Raw genomic sequence first — 15,804 nt, 5'->3', positions numbered from 1 at the left:
AATGATTAAATGCGGAGTGGTGCATACAGAGCAAAAAGAGAAAGAAACACTGGGTGCATCATGGGAACCCCCCAGCAGTCTAAGTCTATAGCAGCATAACTAAGGGATGGTTCAGGGTCACCTGATCCAGCCCTAACTATAAGCTTTAGCAAAAAGTAAAGTTTTAAGCCTGATCTTAGAAGTAGAGAGGGTGTCTGTCTCCCTGATCCGAATTGGGAGCTGGTTCCAGAGGAGAAGAGCCTGAAAGCTGAAGGCTCTGCCTCCCATTCTACTCTTACAAACCCTAGGAACTACAAGTAAGCCTGCAGTCTGAGAGCGAAGCGCTCTATTGGGGTGATATGGTACTATGAGGTCCCTAAGATAAGATGGGATCTGATTATTCAAAACCTTATAAGTAAGAAGAAGAATTTTAAATTCTATTCTAGAATTAACAGGAAGCCAATGAAGAGAGGCCAATATGGGTGAGATATGCGCTTACATCAGCCAAGCTTGAACCCTCGTGCGCATGCGTGAGTTTTTTCACGCCTGTCGGTGACGTCATTCGCCTGTGAGCACGCCTTGTGGGAGGAGTGGTCCAGCCCTCTCGTCGGATTTTCATTGTCTGAGAAGTTGCTGAGAGACTGGCGCTGTGCTTCATCAAAATTTTTTCCATAACTGTGAGGCACATCCGAGTGGACATCATTTGAGAAATTCAGCTGGTTTTCGGTGTAAATTTTAACGGTTGATGAGAGATTTTGGATTGTTTCTATCGCTGTAAGGACTTCCCACTGAGCGGGACGTCGCGCAGCGCTCCGAGGTGACGTCGTCATCCTGTTTCAAGCTGAAAACCTCCAAATTTAAGCCTCTGTTGACCCAGGACGTCGTGAGAGAACAGAGAACTTTCAGAAGAGGTCGGAATCAGCAGTTTATCCGGACATTACACTGTTAAAGGAGATTTTTTTTAATGAAAGATGTGCGGACGGATTGGCGCGTCAGCTCGCAGCCGGCGCGGTGCGCCCGCCACAGGAAAAACACCTCCGTGTTGATAATCATTTGTAAAATAAAGGCGGCTTTTGGTGGCTTTCAGTTGAGTGAGTATCTGAGAAATTGTTTAACAGCAGGGCATGTTCCAACTTGTCCTTAAGGCTTCCAACGGAGGTGTTTTTCCTGTGGCGGAGTCCGCACGTCTTTCATAAAAAAAAAATAAAAAAAAATCTTTAACAGTGGAATGTCCGTATAAACTGCTGATTCCGACCTCTTCTGAAAGTTCTCTGTTCTCTCACGATGTCCTGGGTCAACAGAGGCTTAAATTTGGAGGTTTTCAGCTTGAAACAGGATGACGACATCACCTCGGAGCGCTGCGCGACGTCCCACTCCATGGGAAGTCCTTACAGTGATAGAAACAATCCAAAATCTCTCAGCCGTTAAAATTTTCACTGAAAACCAGCTGAATTTCTTGAATGATGTCCACTCGGATGTGCCTCACAGTTTTTGAAAAAATTTTGATCAAGCACAGCGCCAGTCTCTCATCAACTTATCAGATAAAGGAATTCCGACGAGGGGGCTGGACCACTCCTTCCACAAGGCGTGCTCACAGGCGAATGACGTCACCGACAGGCATGAAAAAACTCACGCATGCCCACGAGGGTTCAAGCATGGCTGATGTAATCACACGTGATTCAAATCCATATGGTTTTTAAAAAACATAAGGTCGGATACTTTTCCCACAGACCTCATATATATATATATACACACACACACACACACACATATATATATATATACACACACACACACATATATATATACATATACACACGAGGTCTATTAGATAATAAACCAACCTTTTTATTTTTTCAAAAACTATATGGATTTGAATGACGTGCGATTACACCAATCATGCTTGAACCCTTGTGCGCATGCGTGAGTTTTTTCACGCGTGTCGGTGACGTCATTTCCCTGTGGGCAGGCCTTGAGTGAGATGTGGTCCCGCCCTCTCGGCTGAATTCCTTTGTTTCACACGCTGCTCGAGATGGCGCGCGTTGCTTTATCAAAATTTTTTCTGGACCTGTGAGGAATATCCAAGTGGACACTATTTGAGAAATTAAGCTGGTTTTCGGTGAAACGTTTAACGGCTGATGAGAGATTATGGGGTGTTTGTCACTGTAAGGACTTCCCACGGAGCGGGACATCATGCAGCACTTCCAGGTGCCGTCGTCGGCCTGTTTCAACCTGAAAACATCCTAATTTAAGGCTTAATTCACCCAGGACATCGTGAGAGAACAGAGAAGATTCAGAAGAGGCCGGCATGAGGACTTTATGCGGACATTCCACTGTTTAAGGACATTTTTTAATGAAAGACGTGCGCGCAAATTTGCCGAGTCGTTTCCGTGACGACTCTGCGAATCTGTGTGCGCCGCGACAGGAAAAACACCTCCGTGTTGAAAACCATTTGTAAAATTCAGGTGGCTTTTGATGGCTTTTAACAAGCGAGTAACTGAGAAATTGTTTAACAGCTTGGGCATGTTCCAACTTGCCCATTAAGGTTTCCAACGGAGGTGTTTTTCCTGTCACGACCCCCTGCGGTTGGGTGCAGCACGACATGCGACTCTGCCCGCACGTTCTTTCATTACAAAATGATCTTTAACAGTGGAACGTCCGAATAAACTCCTCATGCCGACTTCTTCTGAAAGTTCTCTGTTCTCTGACGACTTACTGCGTCAACAGAGCCTGAAATGTGAACGGCGAGACGCTGCCGCCTCGAAGCGCAGATTGCCGTCAGGCGCCGTGGACCGTCCTTAAAGCGACACTACCAGACCAAAATCTCTCATCAGCCGTTAAAATTTTTACCGAAAACCAGCTGAATTTATTGAATGGTGTCCACTCAGTTGTGCCTTACAGTTTTGAAAAATTTTTTATCAAACAAAGCAACAGTCTGAGCCATTCCTAAACAATGAAAAAAAAAAAAATCGACGAGCGGGTGGACGACTCCTCACTCAAAGACTGCCCACAGGCGAATGACGTAACCGACAGGCGTGAAAAAACTCTCGCATGCCCACGAGGGTTCAAGCATGTCTGATGTAATCACACGTGATTCAAATCCATATGGTTTTTGAAAAAAATAATAAGGTCGGATACTTTTCTAATAGACCTCGTATATATATATATATATATATATATATATATATATATATATATATATATGGGTGATTCTTTAACTACGGGCACTATTGGCCTTGTAAATGTAATTTCCACCACACCATTGCCTTACAATATAAAGTGCCTTGGGGCAACTGTTTGTTGTGATTTGGCGCTATATACATGTGCTCTGATGTCACTGTTTATCTCCATAGAAACTACCCAAACAATCTTTCATACAAACTGTTTAGGGACATTACAGTGTTGTGGTGGAAATTACGGCAATAGTGTGGGACAACTACATTTTGTTTTAAAAAAAATAACAGTTGTATGACATTGAATACCCCAATTATGTTTTGATTATTTTACTGATATTTTATTCAGAGATATTTTAAAACATTAGAAAAAATGTTTCTTTACCATTCATTTTTATCATTGAAGATCAAAAGTCTGGGTGTGGAACAAGCACAAAACGGCAATATTTGCATATAATGATGCTGAAAAAAGGTGAAAAAGTCATAATAGACTACTAGAACAAAATTTCTTAAACTTTCATTGTAAAGATAACTACAAAAGTGTGACAATATGATCAAAGGACATAAGTGCCCGTAGTCTAAGAAACACCCATATATATACATACATACACATATATACATATATATACATACATATACACACACACATATATACACATACATATATACATACAATCAATCAATCAATTTTTTTATATAGCGCCAAATCACAACAAACAGTTGCCCCAAGGCGCTTTATATTGTAAGGCAAGGCCATACAATAATTATGTAAAACCCCAACGGTCAAAACGACCCCCTGTGAGCAAGCACTTGGCTACAGTGGGAAGGAAAAACTCCCTTTTAACAGGAAGAAACCTCCAGCAGAACCAGGCTCAGGGAGGGGCAGTCTTCTGCTGGGACTGGTTGGGGCTGAGGGAGAGAACCAGGAAAAAGACATGCTGTGGAGGGGAGCAGAGATCGATCACTAATGATTAAATGCAGAGTGGTGCATACAGAGCAAAAAGAGAAAGAAACAGTGCATCATGGGAACCCCCCAGCAGTCTACGTCTATAGCAGCATAACTAAGGGATGGTTCAGGGTCACCTGATCCAGCCCTAACTATAAGCTTTAGCAAAAAGGAAAGTTTTAAGCCTAATCTTAAAAGTAGAGAGGGTGTCTGTCTCCCTGATCTGAATTGGGAGCTGGTTCCACAGGAGAGGAGCCTGAAAGCTGAAGGCTCTGCCTCCCATTCTACTCTTACAAACCCTAGGAACTACAAGTAAGCCTGCAGTCTGAGAGCGAAGCGCTCTATTGGGGTGATATGGTACTATGAGGTCCCTAAGATAAGATGGGACCTGATTATTCAAAACCTTATAAGTAAGAAGAAGAATTTTAAATTCTATTCTAGAATTAACAGGAAGCCAATGAAGAGAGGCCAATATGGGTGAGATATGCTCTCTCCTTCTAGTCCCCGTCAGTACTCTAGCTGCAGCATTTTGAATTAACTGAAGGCTTTTTAGGGAACTTTTAGGACAACCTGATAATAATGAATTACAATAGTCCAGCCTAGAGGAAATAAATGCATGAATTAGTTTTTCAGCATCACTCTGAGACAAGACCTTTCTGATTTTAGAGATATTGCGTAAATGCAAAAAAGCAGTCCTACATATTTGTTTAATATGCGCTTTGAATGACATATCCTGATCAAAAATGACTCCAAGATTTCTCACAGTATTACTAGAGGTCAGGGTAATGCCATCCAGAGTAAGGATCTGGTTAGACACCATGTTTCTAAGATTTGTGGGGCCAAGTACAATAACTTCAGTTTTATCTGAGTTTAAAAGCAGGAAATTAGAGGTCATCCATGTCTTTATGTCTGTAAGACAATCCTGCAGTTTAGCTAATTGGTGTGTGTCCTCTGGCTTCATGGATAGATAAAGCTGGGTATCATCTGCGTAACAATGAAAATTTAAGCAATACCGTCTAATAATACTGCCTAAGGGAAGCATGTATAAAGTGAATAAAATTGGTCCTAGCACAGAACCTTGTGGAACTCCATAATTAACTTTAGTCTGTGAAGAAGATTCCCCATTTACATGAACAAATTGTAATCTATTAGACAAATATGATTCAAACCACTGCAGCGCAGTGCCTTTAATACCTATGGCATGCTCTAATCTCTGTAATAAAATTTTATGGTCAACAGTATCAAAAGCAGCACTGAGGTCTAACAGAACAAGCACAGAGATGAGTCCACTGTCCGAGGCCATAAGAAGATCATTTGTAACCTTCACTAATGCTGTTTCTGTACTATGATGAATTCTAAAACCTGACAAACTCTTCAAATAGACCATTCCTCTGCAGATGATCAGTTAGCTGTTTTACAACTACCCTTTCAAGAATTTTTGAGAGAAAAGGAAGGTTGGAGATTGGCCTATAATTAGCTAAGATAGCTGGGTCAAGTGATGGCTTTTTAAGTAATGGTTTAATTACTGCCACCTTAAAAGCCTGTGGCACATAGCCAACTAACAAAGATAGATTGATCATATTTAAGATCGAAGCATTAAATAATGGTAGGGCTTCCTTGAGCAGCCTGGTAGGAATGGGGTCTAATAAACATGTTGATGGTTTGGATGAAGTAACTAATGAAAATAACTCAGACAGAACAATCGGAGAGAAAGAGTCTAACCAAATACCGGCATCACTGAAAGCAGCCAAAGATAACGATACGTCTTTGGGATGGTTATGAGTAATTTTTTCTCTAATAGTTAAAATTTTGTTAGCAAAGAAAGTCATGAAGTCATTACTAGTTAAAGTTAATGGAATACTCAGCTCAATAGAGCTCTGACTCTGTCAGCCTGGCTACAGTGCTGAAAAGAAACCTGGGGTTGTTCTTATTTTCTTCAATTAGTGATGAGTAGAAAGATGTCCTAGCTTTACGGAGGGCTTTTTTATAGAGCAACAGACTCTTTTTCCAGGCTAAGTGAAGATCTTCTGAATTAGTGAGACGCCATTTCCTCTCCAACTTACGGGTTATCTGCTTTAAGCTACGAGTTTGTGAGTTATACCACGGAGTCAGACACTTCTGATTTAAAGCTCTCTTTTTCAGAGGAGCTACAGCATCCAAAGTTGTCTTCAATGAGGATGTAAAACTATTGACGAGATATCTCCCTTACAGAGTTTAGGTAGCTACTCTGCACTGTGTTGGTATATGGCATTAGAGAACATAAAGAAGGAATCATATCCTTAAACCTAGTTACAGCGCTTTCTGAAAGACTTCTAGTGTAATGAAACTTATTCCCCACTGCTGGGTAGTCCATCAGAGTAAATGTAAATGTTATTAAGAAATGATCAGACAGAAGGGAGTTTTCAGGGAATACTGTTAAGTCTTCTATTTCCATACCATAAGTCAGAACAAGATCTAAGATATGATTAAAGTGGTGGGTGGACTCATTTACTTTTTGAGCAAAGCCAATAGAGTCTAATAATAGATTAAATGCAGTGTTGAGGCTGTCATTTTCAGCATCTGTGTGGATGTTAAAATCGCCCACTATAATTATCTTATCTGAGCTAAGCACTAAGTCAGACAAAAGGTCTGAAAATTCACAGAGAAACTCACAGTAACGACCAGGTGGACGATAGATAATAACAAATAAAACTGGTTTTTGGGACTTCCAATTTGGATGGACAAGACTAAGAGACAAGCTTTCAAATGAATTAAAGCTCTGTCTGGGTTTTTGATTAATTAATAAGCTGGAATGGAAGATTGCTGCTAATCCTCCGCCCCGGCCCGTGCTACGAGCATTCTGACAGTTAGTGTGACACGGGGGTGTTGACTCATTTAAACTAACATATTCATCCTGCTGTAACCAGGTTTCTGTTAGGCAGAATAAATCAATATGTTGATCAATTATTATATCATTTACCAACAGGGACTTAGAAGAGAGAGACCTAATGTTTAATAGACCACATTTAACTGTTTTAGTCTGTGGTGCAGTTGAAGGTGCTATATTATTTTTTCTTTTTGAATTTTTATGCTTAAATAGAATTTTGCTGGTTATTGGTGGTCTGGGAGCAGGCACCGTCTCTACGGGGATGGGGTAATGAGGGGATGGCAGGGGGAGAGAAGCTGCAGAGAGGTGTGTAAGACTACAACTCTGCTTCCTGGTCCCAACCCTGGATAGTCACGGTTTGGAGGATTTAAGAAAATTGGCCAGATTTCTAGAAATGAGAGCTGCTCCATCCAAAGTGGGATGGATGCCGTCTCTCCTAACAAGACTAGGTTTTCCCCAGAAGCTTTGCCAATTATCTATGAAGCCCACCTCATTTTTTGGACACCACTCAGACAGCCAGCAATTCAAGGAGAACATGCGGCTAAACATGTCACTCCCGGTCCGATTGGGGAGGGGCCCAGAGAAAACTACAGAGTCCGACATTGTTTTTGCAAAGTTACACACCGATTTAATGTTAATTTTAGTGACCTCCGATTGGCGTAACCGGGTGTCATTACTGCAGACGTGAATTACAATCTTACCAAATTCACGCTTAGCCTTAGCCAGCCGTTTCAAATTTCCTTCAATGTCGCCTGCTCTGGCCCCCGGAAGACAATTGACTATGGTTGCTGGTGTCGCTAACTTCACATTTCTCAAAACAGAGTCGCCAATAACCAGAGTTTGATCCTCGGCGGGTGTGTCGTCGAGTGGGGAAAAACGGTTAGAGATGTGAACGGGTTGGCGGTGTACACGGGGCTTCTGTTTAGGGCTACGCTTCCTCCTCACAGTCACCCAGTCGGCCTGCTTTCCCGGCTGCTCGGGATCTGCCAGGGGGTAACTAACGGCAGCTAAGCTACCTTGGTCCGCACCGACTACAGGGGCCTGGCTAGCTGTAGAATTTTCCACGGTGCGGAGCCGAGTCTCCAATTCGCCCAGCCTGGCCTCCAAAGCTACGAATAAGCTACACTTATTACAAGTACCATTACTGCTAAAGGAGGCCGAGGAATAACTAAACATTTCACACCCAGAGCAGAAAAGTGCGGGAGAGACAGGAGAAGCCGCCATGCTAAATCGGCTAAGAGCTAGTAGCTACGCTAAGCTAGCGGATTCCTAAAAACACGCAAAGTGAATAATGTGTAAATAATTTAGAGGTGATTCAGCAGAAGGAGTGCTTTAGTTAAGGCACGTAAAGATTACACTGGGAAACAAATTGTAATCTAGATAACTAGATCAATCTAACTGCACAGATTAAACAGCTAACAGATACAGCAAAACACCGCTGTGCTCCGGAACAGGAAGTGATACAATACCGCAGTGAGAGCCAACCACCAGTAGAGGCAAGCACTTTGTACTGAAATACAGCCAATATAAAGAACCTATATTTCTGTGGTATATTATAACATTACAGCATTTTTGTTTTGCTGGAAAAGTATTTATTTTGGTAGAGGTTTTTGAAAATTCCGTACAGTGACTATGCACCATTTGATTTTGCAGATAAAATGTAAATGGGAGGGGGGGTCAGTACAAAAATTGGACTTGGATTTTCTGATTTCCAAGTAGGAAACATAGCTTTAATACATCTATAACAAAATACTGTTCTCCCCAATGATTAATTTTACCAAACCAAGTAAAAACATTGTAATTGCAGCTGATGTCAATACTAACAACTGACAATAGATCTGTGTGAGTGTTCTCTCTCCTGTGAAGCTGATACCCAGCAAAACTTTCATGTGAAATTTGTTTCCGGTGGCCTATGTTTATTAGCTGTGTTCATCACTTTTTGTTTTCAATTTTACCCACTGCCCCTAGACTAAACTGAAGATCTACCATGTTTCTTTTTCTCCATTATGCTAACACTAGCATGTATACTATAGCAGTACCATTGGACCCTTAAAAAGGCATACTGGGAACTTGAGTTTCAAAATGTACTTTTTGCAGAAACAATTGAGGATGCTGATCAACACAGGCTAAAATACAGTGACAAGATGTCACGACATGCTCACTTTCATTGCACCTTGGTGTTGCACACTGGAAAAGCTTTCAAGGTATGCAAGTTTTTTTAAAACACAGAGCTTTCACTACAAAGGGTAAAAAATTGTGTAATTAATTATTTGGCTGACCTCATGCAACAGCTAATGAATCATTCATTACATGAGCTGTGCCCAACCCTGTTCCTGGAGGGCACCTGCCCTGCATGTTTTCTAACACTCCCTGTTCCACTCCCAGGCAATTAACACTATCAGGTGCGCCAATCAAGAGCTGGAAGACACCACTTTTAAAAAGATCACACGTGACTTGAGTAGGTAGATGAGGAAGGCACGCAGGGCAGTGGCCCTCCAGGAACGGGGCTGGACACAGCTGCATTACACCAATGGTTCCCAATGTGTGGGCACCAGCATCCCGGTGGGTTGCGAATGTACTTTAGGTGGCTGTGGCACCTGATCAGCCATGAAGATACTGCAGGTGGGCCATAATATAAGTGTAATAAATGTAAAAATACAAAGCCAAGGGATTTAAATTTTGCTTTATTCTTCCTTTATCTGGCCAACACATATGGATAAATGGTAAATGGATTGCATTTATATAGCACTTTTCCATCTGCATCAGACGCTCAAAGCGCTTGAAATGGGTGAAGTGGACTGAAGTGGACATTCCAACAAATGGCCCACCCACCACATCTTCAGGCATAATTTCACATAATTATATTATGTGAAACAATTCACCCATTTGTGTCCGTTTTTGATGTATACAAATCTTTTCTCATTCATTAAATGTGTTCCTTGCCAGCTGACGTCTGACAAGTCCACCAGAAAGTTGTGTGCATTCTCAAAACTTTGAGTAGACAGCGAACTTTCCCAATGGTTGCACATTTGTTTTGTCCTGTACTTGTTCGTAGCTTGCCAGAGCATGTTGGATTCCCACTTATAATCCTCTCCAGCCTGCCTCTTGTCCTATGGTCAGATGAGAAAAGACTAGAGCTCTTGGACCACATTATGTTGCTGATATCCTTCTGTCTATCAGATATACCTAGAGAAACCGGGAGAACCAAGAACACATCCAATTTTAATTTCAATTTATTTTATATAGTGCCAAATCACAACAAAGCTGCCTCAATGTGCTTCACATAAGTAAGGTCTAACCTTACCAACCCCTAGAGCAAGCACAACTCCCTCTGATGATACTGAGGAAGAAACCTCAAGCAGACCAAACTCAGAGGGGTGACCCACTGCTTAGACTATTTGGCAGTGGGTCCATAGTGAAAAGCAGTGGTGGGAGTTTTATGCTGTGGGGATGGTTCAGTGTGTCTGGAACTGACAATCTCCTCAAGGTGGAGGGAATCACAAAGAAAGAATGATATGTCAAGATTTTAAAAGAAAACCCCAAGCATTCAGCAGTAAAATTTGGTCTGGGTCATCACTTGTCTTTCAACACGACAAAGAATCAAACCATACGTTACTCCTAGTGAAGAACTACCTCCAGAAGATGAAATTGAATGTAACTGACTGGCCTGCACAAAGCACTGACTTGAATCCCACTGAAAATCTGTGGGGTGAATTGAAGACCAAGATCCATGCCAGAAGACTATCAAATCTGGAGGAGATTGAGAGATTCGCCAAAGAAGAAAGTGCTGGGATTTCTCAGGAGACAAGCCTGAGGCCCCATCCACATGGAGACAGGTTTAGGCATATTCACAAAAGTTTTGTATTGTACAGGTGTTTCGTCCACAGGAAACTGGTGTTTTCTGTGGCTTTTTGAAAACGGGTCCCAGCGTAAATAAATCTGAAAACACACCCTTGGTGTTTTTGTCGGGACAAGTACTCGTAATACTGAACTTCTCCGAAAAGATGTCATAGCCCCACCTTTCCAACACATTATGTAACAAAAAAACAAAACAAAACAAACAAAAAAAAAAAAAAAGCTTGAATAAATTTTTCTCAAAATCTCCTGCTTGTAATGGACAATATGTTGTTGTTAACAGGGTAATTGGACACACTTTTATTTTTGTCTTTACGGATCAGAATGCTGAAGAGACGAAGGATGGCTGTGAATGCTAGCGTGACTTAAGGACCCGCTGTGACACTAGAATAGACTTTCAGCTTTTTTTAATTATTTTTTTTCTTCTTGTTGGTGCTGGGACAACCAGAGAAACAGACCTGGAAAAGACTGCTAGTTTGTTGGGCTCCAGTCTGCAAGCATTGACAGCAAAAACAAATATAGAGTGACTTCTTTAGAAACACTTCTACCCTGTTTTTATTCACAAGCAATTTCCATGGTGTGGAATAAAAGTATTTCCAGATATTGTCTTCCAAAACAAGGGCGTATTAAGTGGATAACAGTTTTCAGCTAGCTGTGATGATAAATCAGGCTGAAAGGATGCAACAGGTCAGATTAAAAGACGTCACACCATGTTTATGGAACGCTGTTTGAAAATGACAAAGAAAAAGATTGTATAAAGTAAGTTCCTTTTCCGTGTGGACAAGGCCTGAGACTTGCTGAAAACTACTGCAGGCTGTTATCCAGTAAAAAGGATACACAACTAACTATTAGCATCAGGGGGCAAGTAATTTTGACCCTAGTAGGTTTGTTTTTTGTGAAATTTTGTTTGTGTGTAAAATAATATAGACAGACACACACACACACACATTACCATTCAAAAGTTTTGGACACACTTTCCCCATATAAGGGATGGTAGAGCATGGCATGGTTGCTTTGAGTGACATGGGCGGCATGGCCCAGTGTCTCCGTCTCTCGTAACATCCATACCCCCCAGTGTCTGAAGTTGTGAGCATTTTATTACAAACACCTAGAATAATATGGCTTGTTGAGTGGTGAAATTGACGGGATCATCTAAGACATCTCTGCTTCAATATATGCGCTGAGTGATGGTAGCTGAGCGGTTAGTATGCTTGTTTCGAGAGTAGAAGGTACCTGGTTCAAGGCCACCCTTGCCCATTCTCCATGTCATGTGGAGTTGTATGAGGAAGGGGTATCCAGTGTAAACTTTGTGCCAAATGAACATGCAGATCCATGCATGAAGGCCTATGCATAAGGGGTGTCAGTTTGAGACCTCTGATGTGGACAAAGTCAGTAATGTCATTGTTGCCAACATGACGACGCCCAGACAAGGGCTTCATATCAGCTGTTCTGGTGTCACAAAACGAACAGTCCGCCCCTAAAAGTTGGTCCGCCTTTTGAATCTGCGCATGCATCATTTCAGACCACAGCAGCACGTCTAAGACAGAGTCTCCTCACCCAAAGCAATCAAATGGATTAATGGGATTATTAACCATCAGATGATGAAGGTAAAACCTCTTAAATCATCTAATCATTCGTTTTAAGCAGAAACGAGGTGAAATTCTGTAACGTTTTGAAATGTCCGACGCGCAGTAAATGCATCAGCTAGCAGCTCCTTTAGCCGTGGCGCTCTGATCGCTTCTGCCACCTTTTGTGATAAAATAATGCTGAATTTGTGTGGAAATGATTGTTATACTAAAGCTTCAGATATCTGTAGCTGAGATAGATGATGACTGATGTGCAGCATGAAGCAGAAACGAGGTGCTAATCTGTGAACTGCGTCATCAGGGGGGACCGTTTGGTCTGCGGTACCGGGTCTATATGAAAAACCTGTGTGTGATGTCACCCAGGCTTTGTCCAATGTACAGTGTATAATAAAAACCCTCTTGAGTAAAGTGATTCAGACACACCAAAGTTGGGGGTGGGGTGAGAAGCAGTCACTCTCACCAAAAAGGATAAAATTACATGGGGGACTGGTTGATTGAGATGGTTCATTTATCACTTGGCTCATGTTTCACCTCTTTCTGTGGAAGAAAGGTGTGAAAAAACTCAAGAGGATCATCAAAGATTTTATTTATATATATACGAGGGCTGTCAATAAAGTAACGGTCCTTTTTATTTTTTTCAAAAAGTATATGGATTTCATTCATATGTTTTTACGTCAGACATGCTTGAACCCTTGTGCGCATGCGTGAGTTTTTCCACGCCTGTCGGTGACGTCATTCGCCTGTGAGCACTCCTTGTGGGAGGAGTCGTCCAGCCCCTCGTCGGAATTCCTTTGTCTGAGAAGTTGCTGAGAGACTGGCGCTTTGTTTGATCAAAATTTTTTCTAAACCTGTGAGACACATCGAAGTGGACACGGTTCGAAAAATTAAGCTGGTTTTCAGTGAAAATTTTAACGGCTGATGAGAGATTTTGAGGTGATTCTGTCGCTTTAAGGACTTTCCACGGTGCGAGACGTCGCTCAGCGCTCTCAGGCGGCGTCATCAGCCTGTTTCAAGCTTAAAACCTCCACATGTCAGGCTCTATTGATCCAGGACGTCGTGAGAGAACAGAGACGTTTCAGAAGAAGTCGGTTTCAGCATTTTATCCGGATATTCCACTGTTAAAGGAGATTTTTTTAATGAAAGACGTGCGGACGGATCCGCGCGTCAGGACGCAGCCGACGCGGTGCGGCGGCACAGGAAAAACACCTCCGTGTTGATAACCATTTGTAAAATCCAGGCGGCTTTTGATGGCTTTCAGTGGAGTGAGTATATGAGAAATTGTTTAACAGTTTAACATGTTCTAACTTGTCCTTAAGGCTTTCAACAGAGGTGTTTTTCCTGTGGCGCTGCGTCGCGGCGGCTGCGTCCCGACGCGTGGACCCATCCGCACGTCTTTCATTAAAAAAAAATCTCCTTTAACAGTGGAATATCCGGATAAAATGCTGAAACCGACTTCTTCTGAAACTTCTCTGTTCTCTCACGACGTCCTGGATCAATAGAGCCTGAAATGTGGAGGTTTTCAGCTTGAAACAGGCTGACGACGGCGCCTGAGAGCGCTGTGCGATGTCTCGCACCGTGGGAAGTCCTTAAAGCGACAGAATCACCTCAAAATCTCTCATCAGCCGTTAAAATTTTCACTGAAAACCAGCTTAATTTTTCGAACCGTGTCCACTTCGATGTGTCTCACAGGTTTAGAAAATAGTTTGATCAAACAAAGCGCCAGTCTCTCAGCAACTTCTCAGACAAAGGAATTCCGACGAGGGGCTGGACGACTCCTCCCACAAGGAGTGCTCACAGGCGAATGACGTCACCGACAGGCGTGGAAAAACTCACGCATGCGCACGAGGGTTCAAGCATGTCTGACGTAAAAACATATGAATGAAATCCATATAGTTTTTGAAAAAAATGAAAAGGACCGTTACTTTATTGACAGACCTCGTATATATATATATCGCACACACACACCACAACTGGTGCCAGTTTACAGCTGACACAAGATTTGGAAAATCTGTGTTGCAGAGATGCACATTTTACTGGCAACCCTTCTTGATGTAAAAAGCAGGTGCTTCAAAGAGAGCAAAGAGCAGTGACTCCTGAAAAGCACACGGCAACGGGGGGGGGAATCAACAGCCATGTACAGAGGACAACATATTTAGATAGACACTTCATTTCACTGGCCAAGCATCAATACCTTGTAGTGGCTCCTTCAAGACAAAATTGTGTTACACATTTGTTTCTTAGTTCAATGTGTATGGAGTAACTATGTTTAAATAATTAACTGTGTGTGTCAATGTTAAATAATGGTGGTCCTGCGATAGACTGACATCCTGTCCAGGGTGGCCTGCCTCTCGCCCCGTAACTGCTGGGATAGGCTCCAGTCCATCCTGTGACCCTTGATTGGAGTAAGCAGGTATGTAAAATGAATGAATGTTAGGCATAATATTACTGCTGCAATCAACATAGTGTGATCCTGTATGGTTGCATTATGTTGATAGGTAGCATGGTCTACATAATGGCAGGCCAGCTCCTTGTCTACAAAGGGTGGAACGGTACATGGAAGCTACACTTCAGTTCACACCATGGTTTGGAGATCACAGTTCAGTAAGAGTTGTGTACTATTGTTGGGGGGGGGGTATCTGATGATCTGGGGGTCATTTGTAGCACCTGAAAGAACTTGCGTATGTGAAATTTGGTTCTGCACTACATTTTTAGATCACATTCTCCTTATGAGTGCCTGCATATGAGTGCCGTATGATGGCCCACTACAAAACATACACCAGTTCATCTCTATCTACTGAGCTACCTGTTCTACACTTTGACAAAATGGATGTTCTAGTGGATGGAGATCATGCAGACTCTCGCTGGTCTTATGGAAACAGTTTTGTGGTAATGATGACCAACCATTTTATTTTTCATCATGAGACAATACCATGAGGCCAAATGTGTCTATTATGGCAAGATTAAAAAAAGATACTACAAGAACAACTAATAGTACATTTTGAGGCTTGTAAGCAGCATCATGTTTTTAGTTTGCAGCCATTTCATTCCAACCACTTACTTTAGCAGGCAATTATAATGATTAGCAATCCTCTGACTTGAAAAGGGAAATCAAAAAAATAACTGGTTGGCATGGAAAACTGGTAAAAACCTGCACACAAAAGGAGGCTGGGAATAATGTGGCCCACAGGGCGCCTGTTTGTAACCAACATTCATGGGTTGCATGGTAGTTAGGCTGCTGTGCCACAAACTACCAAGCAAGACCAAATTAAGAATCACAAAGTTTCATACTTTCTCTGTTAAATCATCTACCTTGAGCAACAAAGCTATCTGGGTGAAAAAAGGAGTTAATAAGGTGTTTTTAGCAGTGCAACCAAAGACAGAGCGCATCATGGGGAAAAA

At 42.1% G+C, this 15,804-nt stretch overlaps 1 protein-coding gene across 5 annotated transcripts in view; it reads right to left on the bottom strand.

Annotated features, from left to right (window-relative positions):
- tmem131 (transmembrane protein 131) overlaps positions 1-15,804 on the bottom strand; it is a 99,007-nt gene that overhangs the window by 72,824 nt on the left and 10,379 nt on the right. The window lies entirely within an intron of this gene.

The sequence above is a fragment of the Thalassophryne amazonica genome, chromosome 10, assembly GCF_902500255.1.
Source record: "Thalassophryne amazonica chromosome 10, fThaAma1.1, whole genome shotgun sequence".
NCBI classification, from domain to species: domain Eukaryota; kingdom Metazoa; phylum Chordata; class Actinopteri; order Batrachoidiformes; family Batrachoididae; genus Thalassophryne; species Thalassophryne amazonica.
This window is presented reverse-complemented; position numbering and strand designations above follow the sequence as displayed.